Here is a 13577-nt window from a genome sequence, read left to right as displayed (position 1 = left end):
ACATTCTGTTATTTGCCTTTTTATTGACATTTGCATCGGTGTTGCAAATCAATGGTGGATTGATTTGCTGTTGCATAGCACAGCAGCCCCAAACTGAATCTATATTCTATACCATCACATAATCACAGTAAAGCAAATGTTCTTGCTGACGCAGTAAAATTATTAATTTTAATTTTATCAAATCTCGATTCTTGAGTACATACCTTTTTAACATTCTGTGTGGCAAAATATGATGAGGGCATACAGCACTTTAGCTGCATATCAAAGCATGAGGTTGATTTCAAGGAAAAACCCTTGTGGGATTGAGTTGGGAGCTGCTTTTTTTCATGCAATGTTATTTTTACTTGAAAGAATGAGTGACAAATGATGGTTGTACAGACTTGCATATTTGGCAGACATGTTTTCGAAATTGAATGAAATGAGACTATTACTTCAAGGAAAACAACTGACAGTATTTGTTGCTAATAAAAAAACTAAAGTTTTCACATGAAATTATAATTTTAGAAAACTTGTATCTGTCATCATGACCTCGAGAGCTTTGCAATACCTGGAAATTTTTATAATGAGATTGGTAGTCACATCAATGTATGAGATTTTGAATATTTTATAATGAAATTTGTCACCATTTGGAAGATTAGCATAACGTAGTGAACCAAAATTTTCCAAATGACCAATGCATGGTATTATAAAATTATTCATAGGTGGAACATCCACTCAAGGTACAATGGATTTTAATGTAGCAGAGTACAGAACATATTGATATGCTTTCAGATTCCACATTGAAACTAACCTTTAATAAACTACTATGTGTATTTTGATTATTGGGGTAATACCAAAGAAAAAATCTACATCCCACAAGGCTCTAAAAATACTTCTTCTTTTTCCAATAGTATATCTGTTTGAGGTCAGATTATCTTCACAGACTTCAACCAAAACAGCATATTGTAATAGACTAAATGCAGAAGATAGGAGAATCCAGATGTTTTCTATTAAGCCAGACATGAAAGAGGTTTGCAAAAATGTAAAACCTTTCACTACTCTCACTATTTTTTTGTTTTTCCAAAACAGAAAATATACATATTTTTCATAAAATATGTCATTTATATTAACACACAATGGATTTATTGCTATCATTTTAAGAAAACTAATATATATTTTAAAACTTTGTCAATTTTAATTTCAAATATGGTGAATATACACAAACAAATCTCAATAGTTTTTAAAAGTGTAAGGGTGTCCAGATACAAAGAACTTGAGAACTGGTGATTTAGGAGCTGTGTGCAACATGATTAGAACTGTCTTTAAGAATATAATTTTGGAGCAGGGATAAATTAGGAGTTTTGGACTATATTATAAACTAATATATATAAAATAGATAAACAACAAGGTCCTACTGTACACCACAGGGAACTACAAAAACTGGAGGTAGGGAGGCCAGTGAGGAAGCTATTAAAATAGTTGTAATGAACATTCTACAATCCTAATGCAAAGTAACAAGAAGTCTGGTAATAGATTTAGCTGATGATGGTACAAGAAGCAATCATTTTCATGCATAGCTGGTGGATGAACAGACCTTCACAAAACATTAATATCTATTTATATTTAAAATATCCATGTACATGGACCCAGAAATTTCACTTAGTAATTTATACTGCAGATATATGCATATGTGTATTTAGTGGAAAGACTCTAAATGTCCATAGAGGATGCTAAATAAATTAAGCTATCCATACATGATGCCACTGTAAAGAATGAATCAGTTTTGGGGGTACAAATATGGAATTATCTCCAAAGTATATTGTTAGTGAAAAAAAAGGTTGAGAAAAATGCACATAGTATGCTATCATGTGTAAAAACTAAGTGTGTGTGTGTGGGGGGTGTGTGTGTGTGTGTGTGTGTGTGTCTGTGGTAGATGTATAGCCTCTGGAAAGACAAAAGAAACTTGTAACAATGGCTGCCTCCGAAGTAGAGAATTAGATATCTGGGAGACAACAATGGAAGGGAGGTTTACTTTTCACTCTATAACCTTTTATACCTTAAAAAAATTTGCATCAGGTATATGTATTACTAGTAAAAATTTTTACTTAAATAATTAAGAATAAGAAGATAGTTCCAATGATAGTTGGTGAGGGTCTTATCTGTGGTTGATGCAATGAAATGGAGAGCTGGAGATAGGACAGATGTCACAGAAGTACAATTGATTGGTCATGATAACTGATTTGATTTTGGAGCTGTGAGTGGTAATGGGGCTAAAAGGAAAGACAAAGAGGAATTAATGATGATTTAGTTTTCTAGACAGAGTGACTAATGGTGCCATAACCCTGAAAGAAACACAAAATAAGGAGCAGGTTTATGGGTGGTGTAGGGGAGGGGATTGAGAAATTGAGTTTCAGGCCCAGGTGTTCCTATCATTTATGTAGTATTCACCTATGATTTACTAAATATATTTTCACAAACACGGTCTCTTGAATTCTAACCAACAAACAGAACAGCCATACAAGGTAGGAATTACTATCCCTGTTTGACAGGGACAAAATAGCCTCATCAATGTTAAGAAACTTGCATAAGGCTAAACATGCATTAAGTGGCAGAGGTAGACTTGAATGCAAGCTGTCCTTGTGCTCCAGAAAAATGTTTTTTTCCCCTCATGTACCAAATGCCAGGCTTTAGACTGGCAGAATAAAAAGCTAAGAGAACAGGCTGTGGACTTGAACAAGTCTGCTAATTCCTAACTGTCTGACCTTGAGCAAGTTACTTCACCTTTCTAAACCTCACTTTCATCCTCAGTATCTAGCAGTGAGGTTTAAATTAGATGATGCATCTAAAGACTTTGGCAGACACACATGTTGTCTTAGTGTAAGGCAGCTCAACTGTCGTACTGATTCAGACATTTCAGTTCAGTAAATTTATAGTAAGAGCCTCTAGAGCTGGAGCTAAGGAGGGAAGAGTACAGATTCACCTCACATAATAGCGAGTTTTTGCCACAATGGCTCTTGAAAAATTATTCCACTTTTCAGTCAATGACTCATTTTTTCCTGGTACTACAATCTTTTCACTTAAAAAAATGCTAAAAGTATGCTCTATTTTTATAATATAATATTTCAATACTATGGTTTCCTGCAAAGACACACTCACCACTTTACTGGGCACAACAGATTTAGTCAGAGAATAGCATATGAACTAACTTGAATTGTGCTCCAGATTTAGATAAACACAAATGTTTTATTTTGTTTTCCATATATACACCAAGTGAGAAAAATGAAGCATCTTCTGTGATCAGTTAGTTGTGTATTTATGTCATTTCCATTTTTTGAAGCACTTTTGAATTTAGCCTTTATTTTGCTCTGGAGGTATTTTTCCTTGTTATAAATTTATTTTTAAGTACAGTTTAAGTGAAAGAAAGCCATGAGCCCTTAAAATATTAAAAATTGGTCGAAATGGCCAACAAAAAAGTACACTTTCTAAAGAATAACTTCCTTGCACCCCTTGTCCACTAACCACCTTTCACAATGTTCTCTTCTTCCTTTGATAAATTTAAAAAATTAACTGAGTTATAGTTTATGTAAAAAAGATATTAACCTTCAAATAGCTGTTTATTTGAAGATTAATATGGTATACATCATATAATATGCAATGGTATATATTATATATCATAATTATATATTATAATATGTATACCATGCACTATACCATATAATTGTATATATTTATAATTATATTATATATTACATTATACTGTATACCATTATATATATAATATGGTATAACATATAATTATAATATTTAAGTGAAAATAATGTTATATACCATATTATAACTATATACACCATTATATAGTAGCATATATAGTATAATCTATTATAATCTATAGATTATATAAATAATATATAATGCATATATAACCATATACAATTTATATAATGAATATGTATTATTATATGTTATATAACAACTGTATTATATATGACATACTATAATAGGTTTTAACATATACCATTATATTATATAATATTATATAAACTTACTTTCATTGCTTAATAAATACATTTCTTTATCTTTAAACATTGTTTGCATATCTTGGGTTCTAAGTTGGCTCCCAAAATTTCTACCCCCTGCAGTACAAATTCTATAAAATCTGTACCATTAAGGATGGGTGGGACCTGTAAATATGATGGGATATAATTTTGTGATCAGTTCATCTTACATAGTGAAAGTGAGGGGATTTTGGAGATGTAATAAGGTCTCTAATCAGTTAACTTTGAGGTAATCAAAAGGGAGATTACCCTGGATGGGCTTGACCCAATCAGTTGGGCTCTTTGAAAAGGCATCTAGAGGTTAGAGACAGAAGTCACAAAGACTTGAAGCACCAGAGATGCTCACCAATTTGGCTTTGAAGAAGCAAATTGCCATGCTGTAGAGAGGGCTATGTGGCAGGAAGAGCCTCAAAGAGCTGAGGGCCTCTGTCCTATAACTGGAAGGAATTGAATTAGCCAACGACCAGCAAGCTTGGAAATGGAATCTGAGCTTCAGCTGACATCAAAGTCTTGGCTGACATCTTGATTTCAGCTTGATAAGAACAGAGCAGAGGATCCAGCTAATCCATGCCCAAATTTCTGACCCATAGAAACTATGAGATAATGAATTTGTATTGTTTTAATCCACTAAATTTCTGGTAATTTGTTATGTAGCAGTAGAAAACTGGTACAGATGCATATAAATTATCTGTTGCCACAATAATTCCGTATAATAAACCACCCCAAAACTCAGAGGCTTAAAGGAACTATTATTTGTTATTTGTCATGACTCTGTGGGACAGCAGGGTGGCTCTTTTCACCTGGGCTGGGCTGGGCTAATCTTACTTGGGACTTGCTCATGATTGCATAACACCTGTTGTGTTGCCTGGATGCTGGCTAGTCTAGAAAGGCTTCAGGTGGGATGACTTGGCTCCACTCCACATGGTCTCTCATCTCTCAGCAGGCTAGCCTGTGTTTGTTCTCATAGTGGCAACAAGGTTAGAGATGGGAATTAAAATCATAAAAGCAAATTTTCAATTACTTGCATCAAGTTTGCTATTATCCCATTAACTGAAGCAAGTCACAGGAGAAGAGAAACGAAAACATGTCCATACAAAGTGTTTATAATAGCTTTATTTATAAGAGCCAACAACTGGAAATAATCCAAATGTCTGTCAATAAGGGAAAGAATAAACAAATTGTGGCATATTCACAAAATGGGATCTTAGTCAGCAATAAAAGAATGAATTACTGGCACAAGCTACAATGTGGATAAACATCAAAAACATGTTGAAACAGGTCATACAACTCAATAAGAAAAATGAACAACCCAATCAAAAAATGGGCAGAAGACCTAAACACATATCTCCAATGAAGACATACAGATGGCCAAAAGATGCATGAAAAGATGCTCAAGATCACAATTATCAGAGAAATGCAAATCAAAACTACAATGAGGTATCACCCGCACTGGACAGAATGGCCATCATTAAAAAGCACACAAATAATAAATTTTGGAGAGAGTGTGGAGAAAATGGAACCCTCCTACACTATTGGTGAGAATGTAATTCGGTGCAGCCACTATGGAATACAGTATGGAGATTCCTTAAAAAACTAAAAATAGGGTTACCCTATGATTCAGTAATCCCACTTCTGGGCATATATCTGAAGAAAACTCTAATTTGAAGAGATACATGTTCATAGCAGCACTATTTACAATAGACAAGAAATGGAAGCAATCTAAGTGTCCATTCACAGATGACTGGATGAAGAAGTTGTAGTATATATATATACATACATACATACATATACCACTATATGTGTGTGTGTGTGTGTGTGTGTGTGTGTGTGTGTGTGTGTGTGTGTGTGTGTAGTGGAATACTACTCAGCTATAAAAAGAATGAAATAATGCCATTTGCAGCAACATTGATGGACGTAGACTAAGTGAAATAAGTCAGACAAAGACAATGTTATCATATGACATCACTTATATGTAAAATCTAAAAAAATGACACAAATGAACTTATTTACAAAACAAACAGACTCATAGACATGGAAAACAGTTATGATTACCAAAGGGGAAAATAGGGGGAGGGATAAATTAAGAGTTTGGGATTAGCAGATACAAACTACTCTATAGGGAATAGACAAACAACAAGGTCCTATTGTAGAACACAGGGAACTATATTCAATAGCTTGTAGTAATCTGTAATGAAAAAGGATATGAAAAAGATTATTTATATATACAATTGAATCACTATGCTATACACCAGAAACTAATACAACATTGTAAATCAACTATACTTCAATAAAAAAATATGTTAAGCTGAAGAGGTTAGACCCCAAAAAAGTACATTTTAATTATTCCACTTATATGAAGTTGGAGGACAGGTAAAACTAACCTACAGTGATAGAAATCCTACCAGCATGTACATGGGTTCCAATTTCTCCACATCTTCAACACGTTATTTTCTGCTTTTTTTTATAATAGCCACCTTAATGTGTATACAGCAGTATCTTATTGTGGTTTTTATTTGCATTTTCCAAAGACCTTAGTGATACTGAGTACCTTTTCTTATGCTTATTGGCCATTTGTATATCTTCTTCGGAGAAATTAAGGTCGTTTGCTCATTTTTAATTGTTGTTAAGTTGTAGGAGTTCTTTATGTATTCTGCATATCAATTCCTTATCAGATACATGTTTCACAAATATTTTATCTCATTCTGTGGGTTGCCTTTTCACTCTGTTGATAGTATCCTTTGATGTATAAGAGTTTTTAATTTTGATGAAGTCCAATTTATCTATTTTTTCTTTTGTTGCCTGAGCTTTTGGTGTTATATTCAAAAACTGGTTGCCAAATCCATCATGAAGTTTTTCCTTTATATTTTCTTCTATGTGTTTTATAGTTTTAGTACTTATGTTTAGTCTTTCAGTTAATTTCTTTATATAGTATAAGGTAAGGGTCCAACTTCACTCTTTTTGCATGTGGATATCCAGTTTTCCTGATACCATTTGTTGAAAAGATTATCCTTTTCTGTTGAATGGTCTTGATACACCCATGTCAAAATTATTTGACTGTATATGGGAGGGTTTTTTTTTTTTTTCCTGAGCTCTCTATTCTATTCCTATGGTCTGTCTTTATGCCAGTACCTTAGTGTTTTAATTACTGTAGCTTTGTAATAAATTTTAAAATCAGAAAGTGTGAGTCTTTCAGCTTTGTTCTTCATTTTCAGGACTGCTTTGGCTATTCCAGGTCCTCTGAGATTTTATATGAATTTTAGGGTTGGTTATTTTAGTTCTGCATAAAATATCATTGGGATTTTGATAGGGATTGCATTGAATCAGTAGATCTTTGGGTAGTATTGACATTTTAACAATAATAAATCTTCCAATCCATGAACATTGGATGTGTTTCCATTTATTTATGTCTTCTTTTTTTTCAGAGATGTTTTCAGTTTTCATTGTACAGGTCTTTTATATCTTTGGGTAAATTCATTTCTAGATATGGTATTCTTTTTGATACTATTGTAAATGGAATTGTTTTTGCAATATCCTTTTCAGATTATTTATTGTTAGTCTATAGAAATGCACACAAATGATTTTGCGTGTTAACTTTGTACCTTGTTGCTTTGCTGAATTCATGTGTTAGTTCTAACAGTTTGTGTGTGTGTAGGTGTGTATGTATTCTGTAGGGTTTTCCACATTTAAGATCATGTCACCTTCAAAATCATCTATGAAAATTTTACTTCTTCTTTTCCAATTTGATGCTTTTGATTTCTTTTTCTTGTCTAATTGCTTCAACTAGGATTTCCATTACTCTATTGTATATAAGTGGTAAAAGCAGACATCCTTGCATTGCTTCTAATCTTACAGGAAAAACTTTTAGTCTTTCACCATTGAGTATGATGTTTGCTGTGGGTTTTCATGTGTAGTCTTTATTATAATGAGATAGTGTCCTTCTATTCCTTCTTGTTAAATGTTTCTTTTTAATCATAAAAGGGTATTATATTTGGTCAAATGCTTTTTCTGCATCACCTGAGATGATCATGTGGTTTATTTCCTTTATTCTGTAAATGTGATGTATTACATTGGTTGATGTTCATATGTTGAACCATCCTTGTGTTCTGGGAGTAATCCCATATGGTCATGTGGATAATCCTTTTAGTATGCTGGTGAATTTAGTTTCCTAGTATTTTGTTGAGGATTTTGGCTTTAGTTTTCACAAGGGATATTTGTATGTAGTTTTCTTTTCTTGTAGTCTCTTTGTCTGGTTTAGGTATTAGGTCAATGCCAACCTCACAGAATGAGTTAAGAAATGTTCTCTCCACTTCAATTTTTTGGAAGAGATTGAGCAGGATTGATGTTAATTCTATAAATGTTTGGTGAGATTCACCAGTGATCACATCTGGTCCTGGGCTTTTACGTCCTGGGCTTTTTGTTGAGGGTTGTTTTTTTTTTTAAATTACTGATTCAATCTCCTTACTGGTTAGGTTTGTTCAGATATTTTTCTTCATTATTTAGTCCTGATAGGTTATGTATCTTCAGGAATTTATTCATTTCACTTAGGTTGCCCATTTTATTTTCATCTAATTGTTCATAATACTCTCCTATAATCTTTTTTTGTTTCTGTGGAGTCAGTAGTAATGTCCCCACTATCATTTCTGATTTTAGTTATTTGAGTTTCCTTTCTTTTTTCTTAGTCAGTCCAACTAAATATTTGTCAATTTTGTTGATCTCTTCAAAGAACCAACTCTTGGTTTCACTGATTTTTCTCTCACTGGGTTTTTGTGAGGATTAAATATAATAATGTGATACATATTTCTAAAAAAGAAATACAAATGATCAAAAGTCATATTTTATTTTTATTTATTATTATTATTTTCAAAAATCATATTTGAAAGAGTTCAGCCTCCTTAAATAATTCAAAGGAATTAAGTTAACAGTAAGATACAAATTTTTAATCTAATTGTCATAGTTAGAAACAACCCAGCTAGAAGTTCCCCCATTGTGTGTGCGTTTAGTTACCAAAAGGAGATACTTAGGGGACTTTGGGGAGGCTGATAATATTTTATTTATTGATCTGGGTGCTTGTTTGGTGTTTTAAAAATCCATCAAGTAATTAGAAGTTATTGTTTACTGAGTAAAGTTTTGCAAGATGAAAAGAATCCCTGAATTGGATGGTGGTGATGGTTGCAGAACAACATGAATGAGCTTAACAACAATGAATTGTACACTTAAAAATGATAAATTTTATATTATGTGTATTTTACCACAATTAAAAAAACCTATTGAGCTATATACTTACAATTTGTGCACTTTTCTATATGTAAGTTCTGTTTTAATTGCTTAAAAACATATAGTATCTAGGATGGGAGCCTGAAGTAAGCAGACACTGCTGGTCAAAGTGTAGCTGATAGGTTTCTTGAAGGCAAGTTGGCAGCGTGTATCAAAAGCCATAACCTGCTACTCAGCAATTCTACATCTAGGAATTTATTCTAAGGAAATACTTAAGATGTTTGCAAAGCTGTGTGTGAATGGATATTTATTGTAATACTGCTTATAACAAAAAACTGGAAACCACCTAAATGCCCCAAAAAAAGGCAATGGTATACCTATACAGTGAAATAATGATGCATCAAAAATGCTGTACGTTGATCTTTATAGGCATGGTAATACATTTATGCTGCATTAAGTAAAAAAGCATGGGGTAAATATGAAAGATATGAAAAGCAAGAAAAATTGCCAATGGCCATCCACTTTGGGCAATAACGATGTACTGACTTTTAATTTCCTTCCTTTTTTGCTTGTCTGTGTTTTAAATTTCTTTAAGGAGCATGTTATTGCCTTCATAATAATAAAAAGAAGAATCTGCAAGTTATCTGCAATTAGAAAAAATAAAGTGTTTGGCACAGAGTAGGTGCTCAAGAATGCTAGTGCTGATTCTTTCCTTTGGAAAAGTAATCACTGGCTGCCTAGTGCCTGTATTAGTCAGGGTTCTCCAGAAAAATAGAATCAATAGGAGATATATCTCTATCTCTATCTCTATATCTCTATGTCTCTATATCTATCTATCTATCTATCTATCTATCTATCTATCTATCTACCTACCTATCTATCTATCTAGAGATTTTTAAGGAATTTGCTTACATGATTATGGAGGCTGACAAGCCCAAAATGTACAAGGTGGGCCAGCAGGCCAGAGAAGAGGCAGTGTTGCAGTTTGAGTCCAGAGGTTGTCAACTGGCAACATTCTTTCTCTGCCATGTAAGAGTATGTCAGTCTTTATTCTGTTAAGGCCTTGAACTGATTGGATGAGGCCCACACAAATTATGGAGGATAATCTGTTTACTCATAGTCTACTGATTTAAGTATTAATTTCATTCAAATAACATTCTCACAGGAATATCCAGAATAATGTTTGGCCAAATATCTAGGCATCATGACCTAGCCAAGCAGACACATAAAATTAATCATTACATTACTGTTCTGTAGGGCTTGGCTGTGGACACCAGGTGAGAGGTAGAGAAAAAAGACAAAAGACTTAGCTCTCTGGGCCAACTGAGTATTTCAAGGTGACATGGACTTCCTGTATGGAAGCCAGCATGCCCACAAACACTTTCAGTCTGCTTCAGTTAAGGTTTTCACAAACTGCATAAAATCTGGCTGTTCGTCTCATTCTAGGAAGTACCCTAAAGTGAGTACTTCCTAGATCTCATACATGGATGCCCAAGATTAGAGCAATTGAAAATGAAGAGGACAGACATCCAGTGCCTAGGAGGAAATAAATGCTTTTTTCCATGTGATTTCCTCTTTTTCACCCCAGGAGTTGAAGCCTGCTGCTTCTCCAGGCTGCCCCTGTTGTTCAGGTGAAGCTACAAAGGAAGTTAACTGTGTTGATCTGTTAGGTCTGTGCCTCTCTGTGTTTTCAATGATTTTTCTCCCAAAGTTTGCCTGAATGCCTTCTTTTATTGCTTTTCCTTATCCTTCGCTTTACAATTCTGTTAGGTGATATTAATTTGAAGTTGATGGAGACATTGCAAACTGGGGACTTTGCAGGTGCTTCTTGTTGGCATATGTGAAAAGTTTACAACTATTTGACTTAATTGACATCACTAAAATATTTGTAAATTTCATGGTACATCCATATAATGAAATATTATTCAGCCATAAAAAGAAATGAAGTACTGATACATGTTATATCATGGATGAACCTTGAAAACAGTATGCTAAATGAAAGAAGCCATTCACAAGTGCCACATATTATGTGATTCCATTCATAGGAAATGTCCAGAATAGGGAAATCTATAGAGACTGAAAGTAGATTAGTAGTTGCTTAGGTCTGGAGTGGGGGGTTGGTGGAAAGGGATAGGAGAGTAACAGTTAAAGTGTATCTTTTGGAGGTGATGCAAATGTTCTAAAACTGACTGTGGTGAAGGTTGCACATATCTGCGAACATGGTAAAAACTATTTAATTGTATATTTTAAATGGCTGAATTATATGGTATGTAAATTATATCTTAGTAAAGCTGTTTTTAAAAATTGGGTTTTGGATATATCCAAAAGAATTGAAAGCTGGATCTCAAAGAGATATGTGTACATCCATATTCATAGCACCATTATTAACAATAGTTGAAAAGTGGAAGCAATCCAAGTGTCCACCAACAGATGAATGGATAAAGAAAATGTGATATATACATTGGAATTTCTCAGCCTTTAAAAAGGAAGGAAGTATTTACACATGCTTTAACATGGATGAACCATGAAGGCATTATGCTAAGTGAAGCAGTCTAGTCACAGAAAGATAAATATTGTATGATCCTACCTATATGACGTATCTAAAGTAGTCCAATTCATAGAAATAGAAAGTAGAATGGTGATTGCCAGGTTCTGGGGGAGGAGGAAATAGCTATTGTTTAACGGTAGAGTTTTTCCATTTTGCAACGTGAAAAAGTTCTGGAGACTGGTTATACAACAAGGTGAATATACTTAACACTACTGTACAGTTAAAAATGGTTAAGATGGCAAATTTTTATGTGCGTTTTACTTCAATTAAAATTTTTAAAACATTGAGAAATTCAAATAAAAATCTAATTTCTGAGTTTTCAATTTGAATATCTGGAAATCTGGGCTGGCATTCCCACATGGCCTGAATCTCCTCAAGTGAGTAGTAGCGCTCCCTACTTTTGAGTGGGCATGAGATTCCCACTATTCCACTTGACTTATTCTACTCATTTATGCTACCTGCTAACCCCATAGGTATTTGCATTTGTAACCTGTGTTCTGAAGTATCTCACACCCTCTCTGTTTTTTCCCTGCCCTGCACCACATCCTAAGGTGAAATCATCTAAACTTGATATGAGACATCCTCTCAGGCTCTCCCTCTTCCTAGTTATGGCCTTGGGCTGATCACTTAACCTCTGAGTGCTTCCTCTGCTATAAAATAATGTGGACAGAGTGTTCTCTACCTAACAGGCAAGATGAATAATGAGTGTGAAAGTATCTTGTAAATAAAACACTGTGTTTATATGAAAAAATGTGATAAATAATATTCCAAACCTATTGTTTCATGTATACTGGATTTTTGGGTTGTTTGTTATAACATTATTTTCTCATTTATTTCAGTTATTTATTATTTTAATCAGGATTTTGAGGGAATTTTAAATTATTTAACTTAAAAAATAAGTAATACATTTACACAATTAACAATTTTTTAAAGGTATATAATGAAGATTATTCTTCCCTCATTTTCCTTCATCTGGCCCAAATAAGTAACTATTGTTCATTTCCTGATGAAATGCATTTCCAAATTTTTAAAATGCATTTTCAAGTAAATGCATATTCTTTTCAGGGGAGTGATTTTTATTTTCTTGACATTTAAAAAAATTGGGGGGGGTAATTAGATTTTTTTATTTATTCCTAGAGGAGGTACTGGGGATTGAACCCAGGATCTCATGCATGCTAAGCATGGGCTCTGCCACTTGAGCTATATCCTCCATCAGGGGGGTGATTTTTAAATATAATCTTTTAAATTTTTCCTTTTGAAAAATGATTTCTGTATTATTGAAAGCAATGCTGTTCTTGTTATTATCACTGTCTTTATGTTAGAAAATAAAAATATCTCATGATTACTCTGCTGGCCTACAACAATTACTGCCTCTTGTCAGGCTATGTCCTTGACCTTTTCTTTCTGAAATTTCAAAATATCTAACTCATCTGCATTAAATATACTCATCTTTAATAGATTCTTGTTAGTCCTGAAGTTTTCCTCCTCCACTAGGACCTGAAGAACAAGGTTTATAGAAGAAGCAGTAAAATGATGTTTACCTTCTTTCACAGAAAGAAACCAATAACTATGACAACTCTATATAACGCATTTCCCAAGGATTAAATGTAGAACGGAGCACTGGTTTTTAAAGATAGCTTAACCCCATGATGCATGATTTCCTCTTTTTGACCCACTTCATCATCCACTTCCTAGAGTTTATCCACTCTTTCAACCACATTTTCACAGTTTGTGCCATCCTGGAGGTAGAGGTCTTTGATATTATGTTGTCCATTTGATCT

This window comes from Camelus dromedarius, chromosome 14 (assembly GCF_036321535.1).
Source record: "Camelus dromedarius isolate mCamDro1 chromosome 14, mCamDro1.pat, whole genome shotgun sequence".
Taxonomy (NCBI): domain Eukaryota; kingdom Metazoa; phylum Chordata; class Mammalia; order Artiodactyla; family Camelidae; genus Camelus; species Camelus dromedarius.
This window is presented reverse-complemented; position numbering follows the sequence as displayed.